Below are 25,885 nucleotides of genomic sequence, written 5' to 3' on the forward strand. Positions count from 1 at the left end.
AGAGGAATCCAGTTTATGAAGCCAGGAAGGCCAGAGTCCAAGTCCCTTCTGTGATACATATTGACCCTGGGCATGTCATTTAACTTCTTAAGTGCTCTCGACAACACTAAAATTGAGATGAAAGAGAAGGTGCCACTTTGTACTGGGAAAGTCATCACCCACAAGTTACCCATTACAAAGAAATCCTAGATCCAGGCCATATCCCTATTCCATTATTTTAACACAATCACAGAATCATGAAAGTCTGGCTTCAAGGGTGGTTCTGTATATACTAGTCTGTCTCTCATCAAAACTATAGGCTACCTAAAATTTAAAATCATAGCCAAATAGATCATTCTTTATAAATGATAAGGGATAACCAATAAACATGGTGAATTTTCACTTTTATAGATATTACCTAAACTTGAGGAATGTGACAAATGAAGCAACAAAACTAAAGCAAGAGGAAGAAAAGAAAGGTTATATTTTCCCATGATGAAATTCCTGGGGGTGGGGGGAACAATAGCCAATGGAAAGCTAACATTAGGAGTCCACTACTCTTTACTATTTCCTACTCCCTTTCTGCTTCATAGGGTTCAAAATCTAGGTACCACATGGCTACAACATCTGTTTTTTCCTCTTAGATTCTCCTGGTCAGTGATACAACTTCATACTTTCACCCTTAACAGAGAAAGATAACTGAGTACTCTTCCAGTCCTGGTAATCTAGGGGGCTGTGAATGAGCAAGTCCAGGTGCCTGATCCAATATTCTTTGCAAAAGAAAGGAAGAATCCCCTGCTAAGAAGGCAAGAGAGAGGTTGAAATTAAGTCCAAAGGCCACCATTTAGTATCCCTAAATAGTTTTAAAAGTACCAAATAACTCTATGAGAGGGAACACAACAACAACTAAAAAAAAAAACCCAGGAAAAATGAAAGGAACTACCAATGAAATTACTAAGCACAAACCCTTCCCGTTATCACAAAATAGCAAGCAATAATCCAAGGAGAATAAAAGAATTACAATCAGAAAAAAGATAGGAAAGAATACATTGTGGAAAGGGCAGTAGAAATAAACCAAAAATAAAACTGATAACAAAAAAATAGCAATAATTTAGAGAAGGATATAATACAATAAATATTATGGAGAAAAGTGTAATATTAAAGGGAATTGTAGGTATTTGAAGAGGGACAGGGGATAAGGAAGGTTTTGTAACAGGAATGGAGGGATTGAAGGGACAGAGGGAATATGGCTGTTGGTGAGGTAAAAGTAGAGAGATACCCTTGTTGAGAGGCTATCCTTGAAAAATGGGGTTCCTGAAAAATGGGCTACCTATGATAGCCTGAGGAGATGTCTTCTCTATTGATTGATGTGGAAGATACCCCAGAGCAGGTAAACATGGACCTCCCTGAGGGACAAGTCTTCCCCCAGACCAAGGTCACCCAGCAGGGGCGATAAGAACCTTTTATGGTTGAATGGCTGTCCTGAGGTTCAGTTCTCTCTGTGTCCCCCTGAAATGACAGTCTTCTTATCTGACTGTGGTTATTTAAATAAAGATGAATTTTAATAACAAGTTTGGATTGGGGAGGTATCAGGGAAGAGGGAATCAGGATTTCCCTAGATTGGGTTTGAGTCTCTCTCAGCTTTTGAGCTGAGGCCAGGCATTACAGGCTAGTGGAGGATTTCTTTTATTCCTGTCTGTGCTCATCTGGGTTAGCTTTCTTAAGTTCAATGGCTTTAGCAGTAAACAGTAAGAAGAAAAAAAGGTTCTGACCTTCACAGATGGTTGGGCCTGTATCTTCAGGCTGGCCCACCTAAAGACTGGCCTTACAGTTCAAACTGTTCCCCATAAATCCTTTTTTTTGATGACATGATCACAGGAATCCAGGTAGAGCACACAGTTGGGAAAATCAGGAATAGAGAGACTTCTATCCAGAGAAAGGGAGAAAGCACTCCTTCCAGTCCGTGGGTCAGAAAAGAGAGAGTCATGAGACCAACTGTCACACCCCTTCCCCCTCCAACTGTCATTCTTGTCAATATCTTCTCTCCAACATTCCAACTAATGTTTGTTCCACCTGAGTGGCAGAAAGTCCAAAACTTGTTCAGTTTTCCTTTCCACAAAAGGAAAGCTACTTGGAAATGTCTGCTAAAAAAGGAAAATAGGCAATGCACTGTCTTGGATCTTCAGAAAATACAATCAGAGGCAACAAAGTAAACTGAGCAAAAGCATCAGGATATTGAGACATTAATTGATTTTACTTGTGATGAAGGACAAATAAATTGACCTTTCTAATTTTAAAAAACTAATTCTGCCATCTTTATCCCACTATTTATCTAGTATCTACTGGAAACATGATACCAAACTAGGTGCTCTTCACAGAAAAAGTGTACTGGTTTGGGGGAATGAACCAGATGAAAATCTATCTCTTCATCAGAGAGCTCCCTGATTTATTACCTCAGAACAATGTTCTGGATGAAGTTATAGATATAATTGTCAAATCTATAGATGCCATGAATTTGTGAGGGAGATTTAATACTTACTACAAGAGAGTTCCCATTCAAAAAAATATCTGTTAGATTCATGGGCCAAATGAAAAGAGATTAAATTTAAGTAGGATGTATAATTTTGCATTTGGGTTTTCCTTCGACTGCCTGCCTGTCTATCTTCTTTTTCTCAATTTCCTTTGCTGGATTTTCATTTATGTAATGCTCACTAAATGCAAATGCTTATTGACTATCAATTGATATTGTTCTGGGAGCTCTTCTCTTTTCATTTTCTCTCACTTGATGATCTCAATAGATCCTATTGATTCAAGCATCACCTTTTGGCAAATAATTCTCAGAGCTATATAACCAAGCTTAACCTGTCTTATGAGTCTAATTCCATGTCACCAACTATATTCTGGGCATTTCAAACTCTGTATCCTCTAGCTATCTCAACTTTAATATATCCAAAAGAAGAACAGCATCTTTTGTGATTCTCTGAACTGACACTGATCGGTGGTCAGAAATTTCAGGATGTGTCCAAAGAAAACTTTTTAAAAGTTAAAAGAAGAAATAAAATTGGGATTTAAAGAAGAAACCAAAGTTCTCAATGAAGAAATAAAAGATAAACAAACAATTTAGAAATATGTAATAGAGAATTTCTGCAAAATACTAGTGACTCAAAAATGCCAGATTTAGAATTCAAAACACAGAAGTGAAAGAAAATTTTACAGGACAGAAGCAAAAGCCAACAAAAAATTTCTTTTGCAAGACAAGAACATAAAGATCGTCTAAGGATTACAGGTTTTCCATTAGGTGAAAGCAAAAAAATTTCCTCAAAACAAGTATCCACAAATAAAATTCATTAAATGCAAAGACTATTGGGGGCAGCTGGGTGGCTCAGTGGATTGAGAGTCAGGCCTAGAGACGGGAGGTCCTGGGTTCAAATCTGACCTCAGACACTTCCCAGCTGTGTGACCCTGGGCAAGTCACTTGACCCCCATTGCCTAGCCCTTACCACTCTTCTGCCTTGGAGCCAATACACAGTATTGACTCCAAGATGGAAGGTAAGGGTTTAAAAAAACTGCAAAGACTGTCCCTTAATTTTAAATCCATTTCCCTTTAAGCACAATAGTCATTTTTACAACATTGAGAATTCCCTCATAAGTGTGTTGTGCTGAACAATGGAAGAGCAGATCTTATATCTATCCCTAAATCAAAACTGAGCCTTTCTTTCCTCTGGGGTTTCTATTCTCTGTGAATTTGAACTTGAAGAAGGAAATGAAATTTGCACTGGCATAACTGATCAATCAAAAACCCTAATCCATATTATGAGGCTTGGGCTCCATGATTACAGTCAAGACATTCTTCTCTTGCCAGTATTTATTGTTGTCCAATTTTTCCCTAAATTCAAATACAAGTCCTGGGAAGATGGGTCAAATCACATAGAAACATTTCAGAACAGAATTTACAAAGAACAGAGAGTTTCAGTAGCAAGAATCAAGCATTTTGTTGGGGGTTCTACTTGTCTTTATTTTCAGGGACAAGGGAAGGGCAGAAAGCTCTTTTAAGTATGGTAAAGACATTACAGAAAAATCCTTCAAGTACTATTCATTCAAAATGCAAACAGCATCATCACAAAGCCTTCATTCATTGCCTACATGAACAAGAGGCAGTCTGGGGTACAGGACAGCAAACTAGATGGAGGCAGAAACATCTAGGTTTAAACCCTACCTCTGACACTAAACCATATGACCAAGGGTAAGTAAGGCACATAAGCTCTCTCAGGCTCAGTTTCCTTATTCATAAAATATTTAGGGAGTCTATGTCACAAGGTCATTGTGAGGAAAGCTGGATCAGATAAACTCGAACATCCCTTCTAGCCTTCAATGTATGATCACAGAACCCTGTAGCTAAAAAGCAAATCACCTTCAGTGGCTCCTCAATGCCTGAAAAATAAAAATCATATTCTTTAGTCTGACATTCAAGGCCCTTTGTAATCTGGCTCCAAATTATATAATTATATAAATATAGCTTATTATACTAGCACCTCTCACATATATTATGTTCTAGCCCAGTGGCTCTCAAAATATGGTCTGAGGGGCAGTGAAGGTCTCCCAGAACCTTTCATGGATACTTAAGGTCAAAACCATTGTCATAATAATACAAAAACAATTCAATTTCAAATATAGTACATATGGTGCTATAACAGATCACAGAAACAAAAGCTCTTGCTGGGGGGGGGTAGGAATCAAAATTTTTTTAAGAATGTAAAGGGTTCCTGAGATCAAAAAGTTTGAGAACTGCTGCTCTAGTAAAACTATATTACCAGAATTGTGCTTTCATATTCTTATGTCCTTGTTCATGTTGTTTGAAATCCCCTTCCCTTCTCTCACTTCTGATCCTCCAACTATACCTGTTGACATCTTTTCTCCCAACCCAATGGCATGTCCTTGAGCTCAGTGATTGTTTCCTTACCAATTTCCAAGACTTCCATAGAATTTTAGTCAGATAATTCTATTACATTTGGTTTAAACTCAACAAGCATGTATTAATTACTTATGACATACAAGACCTTGCAGACACAATGCAAGAACAAGAACAACCCCAAGAGTACTAGATTAGGAACCAGACATCCTAGATTCAAATTTCTAACTGTTTGATATTGCACATTTCACTTAAACTCTCTGGACCTCTCTGCTTTCTCACCTGTAAAATAAGTGGGTTCAACTAGATGCCTTCTGAGGTCCTTTCAAGTTCAAAAATCTATGATTCTATCATCAGTTAGTTCCAGCTTTCAATTCATGATCTTATGATCAAAGAGCTTAAACTTTTCTGAAGGACTTCAGAGATCATCTTTTGTCCAGTTTCCTATATAACAAGGAAAAATTAAGGCTAAGAAAGTTTTAAACTCAACATGCCCCGAATAAAATGTATTTTTCTTTCTTAAATCAGTTCCTCTTTTGAATGTTTCTATTTCTATAGAAAGTATCACTAGTCTTCCAGTCATCCAGCAACCATGGCACTACAGTCTGTTTTGGGACTTTAAGGTTGTTTTAGGGCAAAGACTTTTATTTTTGTCTTTGTATTTCTAGTTCCTAGCATAGTAGCTGGCACATAGAAGGTGCCAAAAATTGATTTCACAATCCCTGGGGACCCTGAAGATCCCAAGGAAGCATCTTTTTTTTTCCTATTTTTTTTCCTACCTCTAATTTCTATAATCTCTCACATCTCTTCCCTGCTTTATCTCATCATCTCATCCCCTGAACTACTAGGTTTAGTAGAATTTGCTCTTCTTCCTGCCTCAAGTCTCTCCCTACTATATATAATATAGCTTCCAAATGATCTTCCTTAAGTGCAAGAAAAAGAATGATCAATCAGGCAGTAAACTCCAATGACTCCTGTTGTATTAAGTTCAACTATAAAATCCTCATGTTAGCTTTTAAAGCCCTTCATAAACCCGCTCATAACACATTCCTACCTCCATACTTTGGAAGTGACTAAGAATTAGCTTCGCTAGGCTTAGACTGCCATAAAAACTTAGCTTATAAGCCACATTCTACATAAAGTCTTTCCTTCCCCTGCCCCCTCCCCAATTTCTAGGGCCTTCCCAACACCAATTTACCGTTGTAAAAATATTTCCCCTTTAGCATGGAGAACTCAATGCAGACCAGTCTCTTTTCTGTAACTTATATTTCTAGAGCACTGCATGGGACCCTAAGAGGTTAACTGAATTCCGTAGTTCACATAGCCACAGGTATCAATGGAGATTTGAACATCAGTTTTTCTGACTCTTTGGTCTACTCTGTAATTTATTTTGTACATATTTTCTGTATATGTTTATTTGTACACTGATAGAAAGGAAGTTCCATGAGCAGAGGGACAGTTTAATTTTTAACCTTATGTCCTCGACACCGAACACCGTGCCTGACATGATTGGAACTTAAGTGCTTGCTGACTGATTGATAGATTCTTTCTCTTTTTCAAACCCTTATCTTCTGTCTTGGAAGCAATACTGGGTATTAACCCAATGAGGGTTACACAGCTAATCTGAGGACAAATTTGAACTCAGGACCTCCTTTCTTTAGGCCTGGCTCTCAATATACTATGTCACCTAGCTGTCCCTTTAATAACTGTTTTCTGGCATTTTGTAATCTATATTCTCTTCCTCCTTTCCTCTCCTTCCTCCTCCCCAAGATGGTAGTTAATATATGCTATCATGCAATACATGCACATGTAATATATGTGAATCTTAAAAATTCTCAGACCCTACTTCATAAGATTTGGTTAAGACCATTCCCCATTTTAAACAATGAAGGAACTTAGATCAGGAATGTGAGAACTCTACTTAGAGCAGGAATGTGAGACCTCTACTCCACCCCTACTTAAGCCTGCTTTAGGGGAAGAAACTCCTTGCTGAACAATGAAAAATACTTAAACCCGTACTTATAGTAAGGCAAAAGTTCTTAAGCTGTGCCTATTTTTAGATCTAATACAAAAGGGTGCTAAGTACCTATAAAGGTCAAGCAACTTGTGAATTTACAAGGAGCAAAGAGGTGAGAAACTTACTCAGAGGTTTTCTGGTGGGAACTTAATCAAAAATTTAAGCCTTCTTAGGTGTAAATTAAGAATGGTCAGTCCTTTGGAAAACGTCTACTGTGATTGGTAGATGTGGGAACTTAGGGGAGGTGACATAGAAGAAAATTCCCTTTAAAAGGAAAGGAAAAACTGAGCGCAAAGGACTCTCCCTGGAGTTCCCTCTGAGGAGACTCTGTTCCTCTAGACTCTCTCTCTCTCTCTCTCTCTCTCTCTCTCTCTCTCTCTCTCTCTCTCTCTCTCTCTCTCTCTCTCTCTCTCTCTCTTTTTCTCTCTCTCTCTCTCTCTTTTTCTCTCTCTCTCTCTCTCTCTCACTCTCTCTGTCTCTCTGTCTCTCTGTCTCTCTCTCTCTCTCTCTCTCTCTCTCTCTCTCTCTCAGGAACTGTCTAAGAGATCTTGTGGTGAGTTGATAAAAAACTGACTGATCCCTCTCTTAGGGTTTTCAGCTTAGGCTGGCTCATGCTGGCCTAGGCTGGTATAGCGCTTTTCCTCATTATTTCCTTTTCTCTCTCTCTCCCTTTTATTAATTCCTTATTTGTATTAATTAAAATCTCTATAAAACCCAGCTGGCGGGTATATTTAATAATTGGGAATTTTTCCCTGGCAACCACCTTATATTTGATTTAAAAACAAGACACTGTAGTGAAAACATATTTTCTGCGGTCACAATTTAAGCCAATCACTTTTTAAACTGCCTCAGTTTATGTCTTCCACTATTTTAATCACTACATATATGTTCAATCATGCAATACATATTTCCCTGTTCTTTGGGTTATGAAAGAAGACACAAATCATTTATATAATAAAAAAAACTCATGAAGAAGATGAAGTGAAAAATGATACAATTCAATCTGCCTCCAGACTCCATTTCCTTCTATGGTGGTGGAAAGTATTTTTCATCATGAGTCTCTTGGAGTTGTCTTAGACTCTTGCACTGGTGATAACAGTTGTTATTGTACAGATTGTACAGATGATCGTTGTACATTATAAGTGCCTATTATGTGCCAGGAACTGTGCTACAGACTGAGAATACAAAGAAAGACAAGTTAACAGAGGGAAGGCACAAGAATTAAGGAGTTTGAGAAAGGCTGCCTATAAAACAGAGGCATCAGACACGTGGCTCAGAAGGCTCTTGAGTGTAGCCTGAACTAGATTAAAATGTAGTCCTATCTGATTTTTAATATGTTGATCTGTTAATAAAAAAAGAAATCCATAAAGATTTGTGGTTTTCTAAGTCAATAAATATGCAGCCCATAGGGATCTTTATGTACAGTTCAGTGGCTCTCTTTTCTATTTGGATTTGACAACACTATTGGAGAAAATAAGATTTCAGCTGAGACTTGAAGGAAACCAGGGAAACCAAGAGGCAGCTGTCATTTAAAGACTAGCCAAAATTTGGAAAGATGCAACATCAGGTGGGCAATCAGGTAATGAATTTTTTTTTTTAGCTAAAACCACTTATGAAACCATTTTGTCTGGCACAGAAAGGGAATAATTTGGGTTGGTGGAGGGTGGAAAACCACCAATTAAATAACAGTTCCTTAAGAATTGAAGTATTTGAAAAAGTGGGTCAAGAATAGTTCTCTTCTTGAACAGGCTAGAAGCAAGGGGACAAGGGAAATTTCTTTGGATTTGGGAGTTCTTTCCAGCCATGCACCAGATACTACAAAGAAATACAGGAGTCCCTAGAGTCTTCTGGACCTTTTGTGAAGTGGAGAAAGGAGGGAGGGCAGTGAGGGTGAGAGGGTAATGTTGGTAACTAAGGATCAATGAAGTGAACAGGAATGCTTGGATTGAGGACTAGTTGACTTGACCTCTCAAAGAACATGAAGGAAGATTCTCTGGGATTTTTCTTTTTTAGAATGGCAGAAAAGAACTGGAAGAAGAGACTATTCAAGGGCAGGATTGTCGAATTTGCTCAAAATTCAATAAGTACTCATTTATGCATCCAGTGTACATCTAGTGCCATAAAGAATTATCCCTGGAGCCCACAATCTATTTGGAGAGAAATCACTTTCTATACAGTAATGTATGTGGAATCTTTTAATTATATTATAACAGGGCTTGATGTGCTAGACATGATTAACTTTAGTTTTCTGCCAAATAAGTCAGCTAATTGGTTAGTGAATAATAGTTGTAATAAGGAATATAGCTCAAATCCTATATCAGACACATATTAACTTCTCTGTGTCCATCAACAATCTGGGTTACAATTTAAATGGAAAGACAAAAAGGAAGGAGGAATGTAATGGAAGGGATATGGAGCTTAAACCAGGCAGAGCAGCAGATGCAAACTACAGAAAGCTGAGAGTCCAGTTTAAACCCTCTATTAAAAATACCTTTCTCAATCTCAATTTCTTCATTTGTAAAATTAGGGAGTAAGGCTAGATGATCTCCTATTATCTACTCTCAATGAGACCAAAAAATATCACTCAGGAGAGATGGGACAGAACAATGGGGGGGACACTAATAAATTTGGCACAGAAGAAAAATTTAATTGATAGGGTTCAAATGTCAGGATTACCCCTACAATTGGAATCTTCTCAAACTTTACTAATAACCCTTTAACTCAGCACATTTAACAAAGCCGTGTGTTGCAGAGCCCTTGGGAGCCAAGAAATTGTAATAAGATTCTTTGAAAACATTAATGATATTTTCTTTTCCCAAATATCTAATATGTACCATAATTTGAGGCATAAAATAGGCTTAATCTCCTCCATCTGCACCAACATTTCCCAAATCTTTACTCCCCACTTCTACTTTATCCAATAATTGAAAACCCCTCGGCCCTCCTAACAGCATTAATAGGTTCTGTCAATATATAACAAATCCCAAAGGCATTGATGGCTAAATTGGTTCACAAAATACTGTTTTAATCAGTTCTTTCACTTCTGCTTTAATTCATTTCCTCTCTATTCCTTTTAGGTCTAGTATTTGATGGAGGTAATATTCAGGAACCCTTACCTTCCATCTATTTCTTCTATATCTTGCATGCCCCCAGTAAACTTACATGCTGCCTCCTCCCATTAGAAAGTGAACTTGTTGAGGTCAGACTCTTTTTGCCTTTCTCTGTATCTCCAGGGCTTAGCACAGTGTCCAGCACATTGCAGGAACTTCATAAATGCTTGTTAACTGATTCTAGGCAGAAGCACATAGTTGCTTGTTGAAAACAAGGGAAAGACAGTAGATGTAGAGGGGGTTTACAGCAATACGATTCCACTTTTCACTTCCTTTCAACATTTGATGTTAACTAATAAACATCCACAAGTCTTTTACCTTTTATTACCTTTTCTATTCACTCCAAAGCTCTGTAGATCTCTGACAATGAAGGCAAAAGTGCAAGTACAGTCAGGATTTTGCCTTATAGAAAAATAAGAGTTTCAGGGATTTCCTGAATCTAAAAACAGGGAACACATATATACCCTTGGGTGGAATGGTCAGATGTTATTCCCTGTTTCTCACATCAGTTCCTTCTCAGTATAGGTCATATTCTCCATGCCTTGATTCTTGCAGTAACCTCCTGATCTACAATCTCTTATTCCTCCAGTCCATACTATATACTGACTGTGGAAAGATGAATTTTTCTAAAACAGAGCTGTGATAGTTACTTTTTCCTCCAGTCTAAAACTTTGATGGTGGTCTATTTCTTGCAGGACAAAAATCTGCTCTTTAATTTGGCATTCAAAGCCCTACATAATACATTGCCCTTTTACCTAATTTATTCTAATAATTGTGGGTTCTAAATCTTTTTAGTATCAAAGTGGTGGCAACCTGGTGAAGCCTATGAAGCCTATGAACTTTTTCTTAGAATAATGGTTTGGGGTTTTTTTAAGCCCTTACCTTTGGAGGCAGTACAGTGGTATGGGCTAGGCAATTGGGATTAAGTGACTTGCCCAGGGTCATACAGCCCAGAGTCATACATGTAGACCTGCAAATATGTATAGAAATCTATTGACCACAATCTCCTACCTATCTCCCAAAGGTCAACTCAAGTCCCACCTTTTCCTTTCTGTCTGGAAGTGGTTGTTTCTTCTTCTAAATGTCTAGAGCATATAATGTCATTACTGCTTATGAGTTATCATATTTTTTCTTCTATTCTAGGATTTTAAAAAATACATATTCATTCTCATGCTTGTTTAAAAGCCCCAGAAAGGCCAGGTCATGTTTTTCACTGTTTTGTATCACCCATATGCCATAAGTGAGATTAATTATAATTAGCATTAGTATTAATTAGTGTTAATTAATAGTAGAGATAAATTATTCATTGAAAGTACAAATTCATTCCTTACAATGTCCAAGAATCTCTTATTGTATATTTTCACATTTAAATCTGAGGCACCAAATACTTATTTTTTATACCAAAGATAATAATAATCACTGTTGAAATGTTAGATTTCTGTTATTTAAGTTTCAGGAAAATAGATCAGGCATCCAATTATAATACCTCATGTCCATGTTGTACAGTTAATAACATTCCTCAGATGCCCTTGAGCTGCACAAATTCACATGGGATTAGGGATGTCTTTTCTAGTTAATCTCTCCTATGACTTGGGACTCTGGTGCTGAAGTAAGGCAGGCAGAAACTTAAACCGAGGTCCAGGAAAACTGGTGTTCTAATTCTAGATCTCCTGGTGTTTATGTAAACTTGGACACTGATTTCTCTAGACTTTGATATCCTCTTCAGTGCATGAGAGATGATATCCCAGCTATCACTCATTTTATATAGGAGAGGCATCCTTGAACATTATATAAAAGCAATCTTTGAGGGGAAAAAAGTATTTTTTTAATTCACTAAGGAATTTGTCTACTTAATGGAAATCTGGGCTTGAGTGCTTCACTTTTGCATACTGAATAATCATCACTTTATGTTTTTACACATTTTTATCATTTTATGTTTCATAAATTGAGATTTGGGGATACTGAATTTTCCTAAAGCAGGGCACATCTGTAAATGACAAATGAGATAATCTATATGAAGGCACATGCTAATCATTAAAATATTTCTGTTTCTTAAAGAGATAGTTATTGTCACAATATAATAATGACTAACATTTATATTCTAATTCACATACATAATTTCCTCTGATCTCCCTTTCCAGGCAGTATTTTGCATTACTCTGCTTTACATATGTTTTGGTCCAGCCAAAATGGTCTTTTTTCTGCCCTGTTCCTCACATTCCATTTTCCTTCCCTATAACTTCATACAGGCTGACTTTCTTGCCCAAAATATATGTCTTCTTCATCTCTATCTCACAGAATTTCTAATTTCCTTCAAAGTTAGCTCAAAAGCCCACCTCCCGCATGAAGCTTTTCCTTAGAAGCTAGTGCCTTTGCCCCAAATGACCTTATATTTATTTTGCAGGTGCTTATTGTGTACATATTCCCTCCCACTATGGGGTGTAAACTCCATGAAGGCAGCTGTTGTTATTCAGTCATGCCTGACTCTTTGAGATGCTGTGGATCATACTGTCAATGGGGATTTTCTTGACAAAGATACTGGAGTGGTTTGCCATTTCTTTTTCTGGTGGATTATAGCAAACAGAGATTAAAGGACTTGTCCAAAGTCACACAGTATTTGTGGTCACATTTGAACTCAAATTTTCCTGACGTCAGCCCTAGTGTTCCATCAGCTGAGCCATATCTCCCTGCTTCCTCTATGAAAGTGGAACTTGTTTCATTTATGTCTCTCTATTCCTGATGTCACTTGTGCTTGCTGCTTGATTAATTGCTTCTCACAACTACTTTGACATAGTCATTAAATCTATTATTATCCTCATTTTACAGATTAAGAAATTAAGGCTCAGAGAGACTAAACGATTTGCCATGGGTTAACCAACCATTTAGTAAATTTCTGAAGTGGGATTTAAACCTAGAGCTCTCCTTATAAATTTCAGGGCTCCTTCCACTATATGCTACATGAAGAAAACTCTAAGCTATACAATCATAAATAATTTTTCCAACTAAATTCTTCCAGTGTGCCCATTATTTCTAAAAAGGAAGTCAACCAATTGGGGAGCTGTAAACAGGAACATTATTCTATACCTTCCACCCCCTCTACCCCTTGTTCAAGTTAAGCTCATTTTTCCTTAAAATATCTGAAGACCTTACTCCCAACTTGGATGGCTCAGGGGACTAAAGGACATCACTGGCTCATCCCCTAAGTGTAAGGGAGCTAGGAGAAGTTCCAAGGTTTCTGATGTGTGACTGATAGAATACAATGGGTAAGTCATTCAGACAAAGCTGACCTTAGCTCAGCTGAATCAACTCCAGGTGTCTGTCTTCAATGCCTGTCTTTGTTGAATATCCTCCTACTATATAGCTAAGTAAATTTGACCTATCACTCTGTAATGGTTGATATGTGGCTAGAAGCTGTGACTTGAGATAATTTAGCTAAGCCAGATACTCAGTGCTCTAGAGACATTGAAAAAGGTTGTCAAAGTCCACCAGGATTTAAATGCACAGACCTCAAAGATCTGGGACTAAGCAGGCTGGGCTACAATGCCTTTAATATGTCTGACTGACAAATTGCATTTTTGATATCTATTTTAAATGTTTATAAAGTGGGTAGAATTAACATGGAAATGCATTTCCATGTTAAGTCTGCAAGTATTTCTTTTTTTTTTGTGAAAAAGATCAAAGCTCATAAAAATATAGTACTTCATATATTATTTGAAAAAAAATGTTGGTGGATTTTGTTTTGTTCTAACATCAAATCAAAACTACCAAGGACTGGCTTGAGTCAGGCCTTGCCCAGAACAAGAGGTAGCACAGTTTCAGAGACTCTCTGAGGAGAAGGCTTTAGAGGTTCACTTATTCCAAAATCTAACTTAAATCTAAGAATTCCATTTACCACATACCCAAGAAAGGGTAATCCATTTCTGTTTGAGCACTTCATAGGATATTTGCTTTACAGCTGGTAGAAATCTTAAATGAACCAACAAGCATTTATTAAGTCCTGACAAGCATCAGACAATGAGCCTTAGCACTGATGACATAAAGGCAAAAGGTCATCCCTGTCCTCAAGGAGCTCACAGTCCAATTGAACTAAGAGGATATCTTCCTTCAAACCCTTCTTTTTAAAGATGAGAAAATTGAAGCTTAGAAAGATTAAATGATTTTCCTCAGGTTACATAAATAGAGATATGTATTTTCTCTATACATAGATAGAGAGCTCTGCACTTTCAAAATCAGCCCATTTTATAGTTTTTTTCCCCCAAGCTTTGGAGTCTTCCACAATATCCTACATTGAACTGGAAGCCATGTGGTATAATAGAAAAAGCACTGGATGCAGATATCAGTTGACCCAGTAATACCATTAACTAAATGTGACTAGAGGCATTTAACTTTTCTAGATCTCTGTTTCCAGTGTTATTGAAGAAAAACAACAAAAAAATTGTTTCCATACCACTTAAAGGTATGTGTGTATAGGCAAATACATGCATTATGTAAACATATGTAGGCATGTACATGCATTATAGATGCACAAATATACAGATACATATGTGTACACACACACATATATATCTGGAAATTGCATTTACTTTTAGGGTAAATGCAATTTCCAACCTTTGCAATCCCCAATAAATTCATTCTACAAGAATATGTCATCAGATTATCAGGATTCTTAATGGTTTTTGGTAATGGATCTCTCTGGCAATCTTGTGAAATCTACAGAAATAAAAAACAGGGAGATATGTAAATTTACATGATATGTAAAATATATAAAACATGAGGGAAACCAATTACCATGACATGTAGTTTTCATTTTTTAAAAAACAAGTTTGTGGACCCCAAGATAAGAACCCTTGATTTAGAGAATATGACAGGCTAGGGAGTTCACTAATCCTATAGCTTGAGGAGGTGGGAGACTTGTCCAGGTAAAAGTTACAAGCTCAAAGTAAGGGTCTAAGCAGGGAAGTTTTATACCCTAAAAATGGGGTTGGCTTAGAATAGGTAACTAATACCAGATGTGGTATTTCTAATCACACCCAGCTGTAGTGGAGAAATTCCAGGGATCATTTCTCTATGCTGGTCTTGGGTTGGGGTCGTTTCCTTATCAGGTGAAGAAAGTGGATGAAGGGTAGAATGGGTTATCAGAGGCAGTAAGAGAAGAGTGGCTCACAGGCTTCTGAAGTTGGCCAAGAGTCATATCCAATCAGGAGCTTCAATCATTAACTGCTTGAAACAGGGTTAGACTGAGTCAAGAGAGTGGAAATTGTCACTGTCGATATATTTTATGGGCATTCGGACCACTTGAATAGGAGTCTTATCATTATATCTATAGCACTTAACAATATCTCTCCAAAATCACAATTCTCACAAAGACAAAAGTGAATCAATCCTGTCCTTTCTAAGGAGATAGAATGTATACATGGGTATATACAAAAGATATACCAAAGCAAATACAAAGTAACCTGGAGATGAGAGGAAGGTGCCAGTAGCTCAGGAATCAGGAGGGGTCTCATGAAGAAGCTGGAATTTACCACCTTGAAGTATCTTGAAAGAAACCAAGGATTCCTAAAAAGTCATAGGTGTGGAAAAAGAGAATTCCCAATATAGGTGACAGCCAGTACAAAAGAACACTGAGATAATGGAATGCCATGTAAGGAATGGTAGGAAGGTCATTATGGCTAGACCACAGGGTCCATGGAGGAAAGCAAAGACTAGGAAGAGAGGATAAGGTCATGGAGTGAAGAGCTTTAGGTGATTATATTTCAAGGAGCCTGTGTTTGATCCTTAAAGTATTAGGTAGCCACTGGAATTTACAGGGCAGAGAACTTTAAAAATATCTTTGACAGCTCTGTGGAGGATATATCAATGTGAGAAGAAAATTGAGGCTGACAAACCAATGAGGAGGATGCAATAGTCTAAGGTGGGTGTCTCCAAAGTAGAGTCTATAGCCCCTTAAGCCATAACATGTGTTAAAGGGGCATGTGTTAAAGTATTCAGAAGATGGGTTATCTCTCACTCTTTCTGCAATTGCCAGTTGTGGGGCTTTTGACCAGCCAACATAACCATAACTTAGTAGTCACCCATTATTCCCCAACATATTCCTACACTAACATCTCCTGTATAATCTCCCAATCTCCCCTCTTCTGGCCATAGGTCCTTTAGGATACTTAGAATGTCACTTATGTATGGATGCCCCAAATAGCAGCCCAACAGTATATGAATATAAAATAACATTATTAAATCATAAAATTCTAGAAGTTATGAACTGATGCAGAGTAAAATGAGAAGAATCAGAAAAATTTATATATTTATAATAACACTATGCAGAAAAGCAACTTTGAAAGACTGGTCAAGCATGATTCTAGAGGAACTGAGATGAAGCATGTTACTGATTTCCTGGCAAAGAAGTAGAGACAGAGGAAGGAGACATACAATTTCTTTGGACACAGCCATTGTATGGATTTTTCTTGGCTATGCTTATGTTACAAGGGTTTTAAAAAAATTCGGAGGGTGGTAGTTGAGGAATCTTATTGGAGTTGGAGGAGTAGCAACTGTGATGCTTTTAAAGAATAAAACATTTTTTAAAGTGCACAGAGGCAAACACAAGAAAATTCAGAAGGAAAAATAAGCAAGAGAGTTTTGAAAGTAATGCTGAATTTATTACATAATTTAAAAAATAGTAGTATGGAATAGAAATTCACAGTTTTCTTCTTTTTGTGTTCTGCTTTGTATATGAAAATACTAATATTTGTTGGGTATTAAGTTTAGAATTAAAAGATTTAAAAAAAAAAGAAATTCCTTCTCCCCCCTCCAAAACACCTTTGTTTCCCAGATTACTTCATGAGCAATTGCTCTTTGAAGTGTGGGCTCTGTCCTGCAAGAAGCCCCACTTCCTTTTTGATTTTGGGCAGGAAGGAGTTTTAATGTATCTGTATATATACATATATATGCATACATACCAAGTAGAACACACACACATATATATATATATATAATTTATAAATAAATGTATTTACATTTGGGGAGAGTGCTCAAAAATTTTTTAATGATAGAGATATCCAATTCAAAAAGCTTGGAGATCACTAGTCTAGGAAACATGATGAAGGCCTTAATGATGGCAAGTGAAGAAAAGGGCATTTATGTGAGATATGGAGACAAAACTCTCAATATTGGACAAATGACTAGGCATGAACAATGAGTAAAATTAAGCAATTGAGTTTTGACAGTGAAATTGTGAACCTTTGTGACTGTAAGGACACAGGTGCCCTCAAAGATAATGTAAGGATAAAGAAAAAAGTTATGTTCAAAAGAAAAGTAATTTTTGGAGAAAAGATAATGTATCCTCTTTTGGGATAAACTAAGAGGAGATGTCTAAAGAATTTCTTTCCCAAAGCAGTGAATCTAATATTGAGAATTTCAGGCACTATGACACCAGAGTAGTTCAGATACAACCCCTTCAAGTTATATCATATAGGTTACTTGTCTACTTAGCCTAAACAGTCCTGACATGATATTGTGGCCATAAAAAAAAAAATTTTAGCACTATTCAAGAACTTAGAGATCACCTAATTAAACTTCCTTTTTATAGATTATGAAACCAAGGTACAGAGATAAGTAAACTAGAATATCACAGTGCTTATCAGAACAATTCATGAATTGTCGAACCATAAATCATGAAACTTTGCAGTAAGATTCAGTTCAGGTCTTGTTGATGTTTAAAAAAAAAAAAACAACCACCAGCCCACAAAATTTTCTGCCAGCTTTTCCAACATTTCCCAAATTTCTATAAATAATGGATTTATGACAATGAGCTTGAGATGCTCATTGTAATTGTTAATCCAACCTATCTTGATTCCATTTTACTTATAAAGGGAAAAAGTTCCTATTAGGAGTTTACCCAGAATGCTCAAACTACTAAACTCTTTTGTTCAGAGGATCATCAAGCTGGGGAAGCTTAGATACCCTCTAATCCAACCTCTCTTATTTTGTAGATGAAAAGTAAAAACAAATGAGGTCTTATGGAGGTGAAGTGACTTGCCTATGGCTACAGAGGTGTCAGGCAGTAGAGCTGGAATATGAAACCCAAAAGAGTTCTGTTGAGTTGTATGATGTTTCCTCCATCACGGGTAGTTCATTTTCTATTTCTGTAACATTTAACATCCTAGGACTGGAGAAATGGAAATCTTACTTCTTTCAAGCAAGTTCAGTGGTTTTCAGTCCTTTTTGATTCTTAAGGTTTCCTTGGCAAAGATACTGGAGTGGTATTCCATTTTCCTCTCCAGCTTTTTACAAAGGAGGTAACTGAGACAAACAGGGTAAAGTAACTTTCCTGGGGTCACAAAGCTAGTAAGTGTCTGAGGCTGGTTTTGATGCTCTGAACTCAGGTCTTCTTGACTCCAGGCCCTACAGTCCATGCAGTATGAGACCCAGCTGCACAAAAGTGTCTCTACTTATTACAATATGGAAAGATCCATACAGAAATAGAATTTCTGACAGTGGAATCTTTATGAATGAAAGTATGAATCTTTACTAAATGTTTTGGAATTGACATGACAGTAAAATAAAAAATTAACTGCTATGTCAACATGACATCTAATGCCACTGTTGGTGCAATGAATGAATAAAATATTATTTCACTGAATTGATCACTGTATCACTGACTACATTGTGAAGTTGACACTAACCTATCCATTTTAGTGAGAAAACTATAGTGTGGGTAAGATAAGTAGATTGTCCACAATTGTAGAACCAATCAATTGCTGCATAATTGTGAAATTAGTAGTCCTAGTAGTAGTATTATTGCTGGACCAAAGAGTATGTGTGATTTTATAACTTTGAGCATAGTTACAAATTGTTCTATACAATAATTGGATTAATTCACAACTCTACCAACAATGCATTAGTGTTCCAATTTTCCTTTTCTGTCTTAGTCAACCTGCTAGGTGTGAAGTAGTATCTCAGAGTTGTTTTCAATTTGCATTTTTCTAATCAAGAGTGATTTAGAGCATCTTTTCATGTGGTTGAGAGTTTTGGTTTCTTCTTCTAAAAACTGCCTGTTCATATCTTTCCATCATTTATCAACTGGAAATGGCATGTATCTGACTCAAATCTCTATATATTTGAGAAATGAGTCCCTTGTTAGAGAAACTTGCTTTCCCCCTCATTTTATGTTTTCCTTCTAATCTTGGTTGCATTGGTTTTGTTTGTGCAAAACCTTTTAAATTTAATGTAACTCAAAATTTTCTATTTTATATTTCATAATGCTCTTCATCTTTTATTTGGTCATAAATTCTTCTCTTACTCAGATAAACTATTCCATGCTCTCCTAATTTGCTCATGGTAGCCCCCTTTATGGTCTCTACCTAGTTTCTCCCATACTGTTTTCCAGTTTCCCAACAGTTTTTGTCAGATAATGTATTCTTGGCCCAAAAGCTTGAATCTTGGGGTTTACCAAACACTAGATTGCCATTGTCATTTTCTACTGTGTATTGTGTCTATTCCATTGATACAACACTCTCTTTCTTAAAGCTAGTACCAGATTGTTATCTGACACACATTTTTTTTTTATGAATTCCTTGGATACTCTTGACATTTTGTCCTTCCAGATGAATTCTGTTAATTTTTTCTAGCACCATAAAATAATTTTTGATAGTTTGATTGGTATGGTACTAAAAAATTAAATTAAATTGGATAGAATTAATATTTTATTTAATTGGCTCAGCCTACCCATTAGCAATTAATGTTTTTCCATATTGTTTGAATCTGACTTCATTTGTATGAAAAGTGTTTTGTGATTGTATTCATATAGTTCCTGGGTTTGTCTTGCCATAACAACTTTGAAATTCTTGAAGTTTGGACTTTGCAACGTTACTTCAAGATTATAAATAACCCAAGATAGCCTGGCACATGCTAATGAGTGAAAGAATTTTTTTCTTTTCTTTAGCTTTTTCTTGATGTACCTGGAGGGTAACCAAGGGCATTAACGAGAAGGCCAATAATAACCAAATAGTGAAAAGGATAAGAGAGAAAGGATCTTTCATTCTTTAAAAATCAACACTAACACCCTCTAGAGATTTTCAAAAAGGAAAATCCTCATAAAAATAGATTTATTTAGACTATTAACCAGTTATCATTATGAAACCCAAGTTTTCAAACTAACAAGGTTTTTAAAAAATGTCTTTCTAAAAATTTACTTAACATAAAATAATGATGTAATTGACAAAAACCATCTGTGGTGGCCATTGCTTGAGCTGTTTTCATATGAGTTCTGATTACTTTATTCTGCTTTTTCCTTCATTTACATTTTCTTGAGTGTTCAGGTAACTAAGAGTATGAATTTGTAAGGCAACTTGGGTTAGAAACATGATCTGTATTCATGAGGGCTAGGATCTAGCTAAAAAACCTACATAAGATAGAATTCAGAAATGAGGAGAGACATTAGAGATCTTCTAGCCTAACTTCCTCATTTTACACATGAGATTAGGATCAAAGAGAGTAGGAGTCTTGCCTATGGTCACAAAGGAAGCAGATGAAGAGAGTGAACCCAGCATCCATAGTTCCCATTCCCAAATTCTTTGTTTTATATTTTTTACCATGATAAAGAGGTAGGTGTTGTAGTGGACGGAGTGCCAAGGCCCTAAGTTCAGAAGACTCGTTTTCTAAAGTTTTAATCTGGCCTCAGATACTAGCTGTGTGATCCTGAGCAAGGCACTTAACCCTGTTTGCCTCAGTTTCCTCCTCTTTAAAATGAGCTGCAGAAGGAAATGGCAAACCAGTCAAGTATCTCATCCAAGAAAATCCTAAATGAGGTCATGAAGAGATGAATATGACTGAAGCAATTGAATAATAATTATGATAGAAGTAAGCCTCAAGTAAACTAACCTGATATATAGAAAGGATTTCCACTACATGCTTACTCATGTACCCCAGCCCCTAGCATATGGATATATTATATTTGTGGATCCTTAATAAATGAAAAGCAGTGTGGCATGGTAGGAAGGACACCAGGTGATTCAGTCATCACTGCCACCAAATACTCATGTGACCTTGGGCAAGTTTCTTAACTTTTAATGATCTCATTTTTCTCTTCTATAAAATAAAGGAGTTAAACAAAGTCGACCTAGATTCCTGGACAAGAACTGCTTATAGCCCAGAAGTCCACTTCAAAATACTTTTTTAAAATAGTGATATTCAAATTTTTAATGAAATTAATAAAACCAAATGTGCCTGTTTTTCTTATTGCTTTAAACATAGACAAATGAAACATTTATTAGGAAAACTTTATGGGAGAGATATTTTGTACAATCCACACCAGCAACTTCTGTTTCTTCTTTAAGGTTTATAAATCACTTACCTCATAACAATCCAGTGAAGCAGACAGTGTTTATTATTATTCTTTAAAACCCTTATCTTCTGCCTTGCAATCAGAAGAGTAATATATGCTAAGTGATGAGGGTTAATTGACTTGCTCAGGGTCATACAGCTATGGGGTGTCTGGGTCCAGATTTGAACCTAGGATTTCCTAGTCTAAGTATTATTGTCTGCATTTCAAAGATGAAGATACTGAGCCTCAGATGGGTTAAAAAGACTTACCTGAGGGGACCTAGATGACTCAGTGGATTGAGAACCAGGTCTAGAGATTTGAAGTCTTATATTCAAATATGGCTTCAGAAATTCCCTAGCTGTGTAACCCTGAGACTAGTCACTTAACTAGCTCTTACCACTCCTGCCTTGGAACAAATATACAGTATTGATTCTAAGATAGAAAGTAAAGGTTTATTTAAATTGTTTTTAAATTAAAAAAAAAAAACTTACCTGTCCTGAGTTTCCCAGCTAATAAGTATTGAAAGCAAACTTCAAGCTCGAGTTTCCTGGTTCCCAGTACTGTGCTTTTTCCATTGCCACCCAAAAGTGATGCCTGAAGATGAGTGGAATTAAATTAACTGTCATATGATAAGAAAATAATATATATCTTGTGATAGACAGTATACACAGACAATGAATTGGGTCCAAGGTTGGCTAGAAGGAGGAGAGTGAGCTGGATTACCTGTGGGAAACCGCAAAGCTCCTTTACTAAATTCAAACTTTCATGAAAGCAAAGGTCTACCTTTCTAATTCCAACATTCTAAAGCTATTGCTATAAGCAGTCATGAGGAATCCAACTGCCTCTAAGAAGCTAAAAATCAATGTCTATTGAAGAATAACAGATAGATGAGAGCTAGATGGCTACAGTCTGCAACATATTATCAAAGAGAACAGACCAACAGGATGTTATCAAAGAACTGTATGACAGAATGAAAAGATGGCCTGGTCAAATGGAAAGATCAAGAGATAAAAGGTAGACACACCCAGAGTACTCCACTTATGTTCTTACAAAGCCAAGAGGAGTTCAGGAAATACTCTATGCTGAGTAGATCACCCTGTCTTGGTGAATTATGGGAGGCATTGGGATTGTCAAAAAGCACACAAGAAAGAGAGGCATGGAGGGCACTCCTGAAACAGTGAGATTACAGATCCATTTACATATCTGATCTCTTTGCACTACAAATATTTTGTTTACATTTAAAAGTAAAATAACAGTTAGGAAGCCATGATTTCAATATGACGTTGGTATTTCCTAGCTAAGCCATCCTGGGCACAGTAGCTTAACCTTTTGGTTCTTTAAGTAACACAATGGGGAACAGGAAGGGAATAAACATTTCTATATCACCTACAATATGCCTAAATTCTTCAAATGTGAAAAGAGATGGAGAAAGAAATGACAAGCCAGCCCCCCAATATCTTTTCCAAGCAAACCCCAAACAGGGTCACAGTCATGCCCGTAACAGCTGAAAGTACCAGGTACTGTGTGCTAAGCATTTTTTAAATATCTCATTTGATCCTTACAACCACTCTGGGAAGTAGGTACTATTGCTCTTCCCATTTTCTAATTGAGGAAATTGAGGCAAACAGTTGGTTTAGTGACTTGCCCAGGGTTACAAACTAGTAAGTGTCTGAGGCTAAATTTGAATTCAAGTCTTCTAGGGCTAGTACTCTAGTCAGTTGTCTCATAACCCTAAAGGGATTGTATTTATATTGGTAGAGAGAGCTTCCTATACTTACTAAATCATGGAGCCTTCATGATATAATATGCTATTATTATGTTATAAATCCTTTGAAGAAAGGGATGAAATATTTGCCATAAAACATTATAGTCTCCAAAGATTATAAATGAGTATCATTTACAGAACAGGTTGAAACAGGTTTATTATACATCACTCCCTTACTCCATGTTCCAGTCAAACTGGAACAGTCAATGCCAGTCAGTTTCTTGTCCCTCATAAAAGACTTTCTAGGTCCCATCTCTTTGCCTTTACCTAAACCATTCCCTCTGTAAAGAATGCAGTTCTCCCTCATCTCCCTGACATGAAATCTTGGGCTCCCCAAAGCTAAACTCTGGGACTTCCTTCTACAGGAAACCTATTCTGATATTCCCAGCTGCTAGTATCCTCTCCTCAAAAAGCTTCCCTTTTTCTTCTTTGTATGTTTTTTAATTTAACTTTCTGTGTCTATATTGTGTACACATTGCTTCCTTAGAGTAAAAGGACACTTGCTTTTTTTTTTGTCTTACAGTACTTACACAATGGGTAACACATAGATGTTTAATAAGTGTTTGCCAAATTAAATCAAAATAAAAGAAATAAAGTATTATGGTCAACCAAAATAAAGGAGGTCCTCAATGGCATGGATGATCAGAAAGATGGGTTGACCACAGAGATGGTCATGGGGAAGAATGATCAATGGAGATCCCATATGCTATACTTGTTTCCTTTTAGTGTCAAAAATAACCAAGGGAGACCCTCAGAACACTGGGTAGATTCCTTGAGACTTACATGAGTAGGTGTAAATAAGAAGAATGGTCAAACTATCCAGGAGAGGGAATAGTCACATCATGAGATTCATCTGGGTATTTGAGTAAGCAGGAAATGCAGTGGAAAAGATGAGTCAGTCCCAGTTCTATAATTGACAACCACTAAGTCTGAAAGGAGGAAACTTCCAACAGGCCAGGTGGTTCCCCTGTACAGGATCTATAGGAGTACATAAATAAGTCATATAGGCAAGAGGGGCAGGGACAGGTTGCAGTCTGCACTATTGAGGTGAATATTCATATAGATGATACAACAGATTCACTGAAACATTGAGTTCTACTGCCTCCAGCTATTAGCACAATATTTTATACAAAGTAGAGGGCTGGGACATCCCTGTCTTAATTCCTATTTGATTTGTGTGTATTGTGGTTGGCTTGTCAAATTTACATCCCAATTTTACCTTTTATTTTGTACATATTTACACATGTAGATGTTGTTTCCCCAGAAATTATTTAAGAAGAGAGAATGTTGGGGGCAGATAGGTGACTTAGTGGATTGAAAGCCAGGCCTACAGAGTTTGGGATTCTGATTTAGACTCAGATACTTCCTTGCTGTATGCCCCTGGGCAAGACAACCCCAACTGTCTAGCCTTTACTGCACACTAAGTTTGAAGGTAAAGGTTTAATTTTTTTTAAAAAGGGGGAATATTTCATTTTTGTCTTTATCAGCCCAATGCCCAGCATATAGCAGGTGCTTAATAAATGCTTTGTTATGTCAGCCAGTGTTGTTTAAACAAAGAACCCTGAAAGAAAAGTTTAAGAACTGGTATGTGCTATGATGGAGCAGTTCAGCAACTGCTGTGATTTGTCAAAGCCCAGTTAACCTCATCTGATAGTTAATAATCAGAATAATCAACACCAGTTTCTCGGTTCTCTAGCAGAAAAAGGTGATAGTAGAGCTACAAATGATTTCTTACTAACGAATTTGTGTAAAGTACTGTGGATCTTCAGAAAGGTTTATGAATATTTTTAATGATTTTTCCTAAGGAAGGAGAAACAAAGATCAAAGTACCCCTCCAGCTTGCAATTCTGTAAAGCAACGGAACTGTGGCGAATTGTTATTGAGTTTTTTAAAGTGGTCTCTTAGCTAATTTTACAAAGTCTCAGAATCGAATCTCTTCCTCTCCCCTTGACAGTGGAGTCCCTTTGACAGTTGCCAGTTTAGCTTTCCCTAGAACTTCGAAAAGGCTACCTCTTGGGAACTCTGAAATTTTTCAAAGGCTATAAAAAATAACTCTCGACTAACGCGGAGGAGAAAAGTAATGAGTTACACTAACGTGAGATCTGCTCCTGTGCAACTGTCAAAGTTTGTAACTGATGCCCCCAGCCCCTTATGACTGTCTCTAGTGCCCCCCACTCCAAGGGCGGGTAGGGGGGTCATAGCCTCTGCACTTCACATGAAACCCTGAAACCCGGCACCAAAGCCAAGCCGCTGCGGGCCGGCAGAAAAATGCTAACCCCTGGAAGCTGGGGTAAAAGGGGCGGACACTGAGCTAAGAAGTAGATTCCCGAGCCAAGTTAACAAGGTTGAAAGGCCCCTTCTGGAGCTGGGAATCCGGAACAACAGAGTCCTCTCGGACGCGGGGCCTCCTCCTCATCAATCAACCAGACAGGAAAACGAACTGAACCCATTCCTTGGACCGAGGCACCGACCTGCAGGGCTCTGGGAACCCCCGATGGTCAGAAGCTTTCAGCCAGCCCTAATGTAGCAACTTAACCAGGAGGCTTCGGCCTCTCACACACACTACTTGGACATGTGCACTTAAGAGTTCATCAACAATTCATAAGTGTTCTCACCCGGTGCCGCATAGCTCCTGAAGCTGGCATACACACTCGGGGAACTGCCACAAATGTACAGTCAGTCAACAAGTATTTATTATGCGCTTACTATTTGCCAAGTATTATGCTAAGTGTTAGGGATACAGGCAAAAACGGTCTATACCCTCAAAGAGCTCATATTTTAATGGGGG

General features: G+C 37.2%; 1 protein-coding gene across 5 annotated transcripts in view; it reads right to left on the minus strand.

The window, feature by feature from the left end:
• RIN2 (Ras and Rab interactor 2) overlaps positions 1–25,885 on the minus strand; it is a 268,598-nt gene that overhangs the window by 241,785 nt on the left and 928 nt on the right. For 4 of the 5 annotated variants that reach the window (XM_007476634.3, XM_007476637.3, XM_056813846.1 and 1 more), the window contains exon 2: positions 21,824–21,926. The exons of the other annotated variant lie outside the window; for it this stretch is intronic. The gene's annotated coding sequence lies outside the window, so the exon portion shown is untranslated. The remainder of the gene's footprint in view (positions 1–21,823; positions 21,927–25,885) is intronic. 5 annotated transcript variants of the gene reach the window in all.

Source organism: Monodelphis domestica, chromosome 1 (genome assembly GCF_027887165.1).
Source record: "Monodelphis domestica isolate mMonDom1 chromosome 1, mMonDom1.pri, whole genome shotgun sequence".
In the NCBI taxonomy this organism is placed as follows: domain Eukaryota; kingdom Metazoa; phylum Chordata; class Mammalia; order Didelphimorphia; family Didelphidae; genus Monodelphis; species Monodelphis domestica.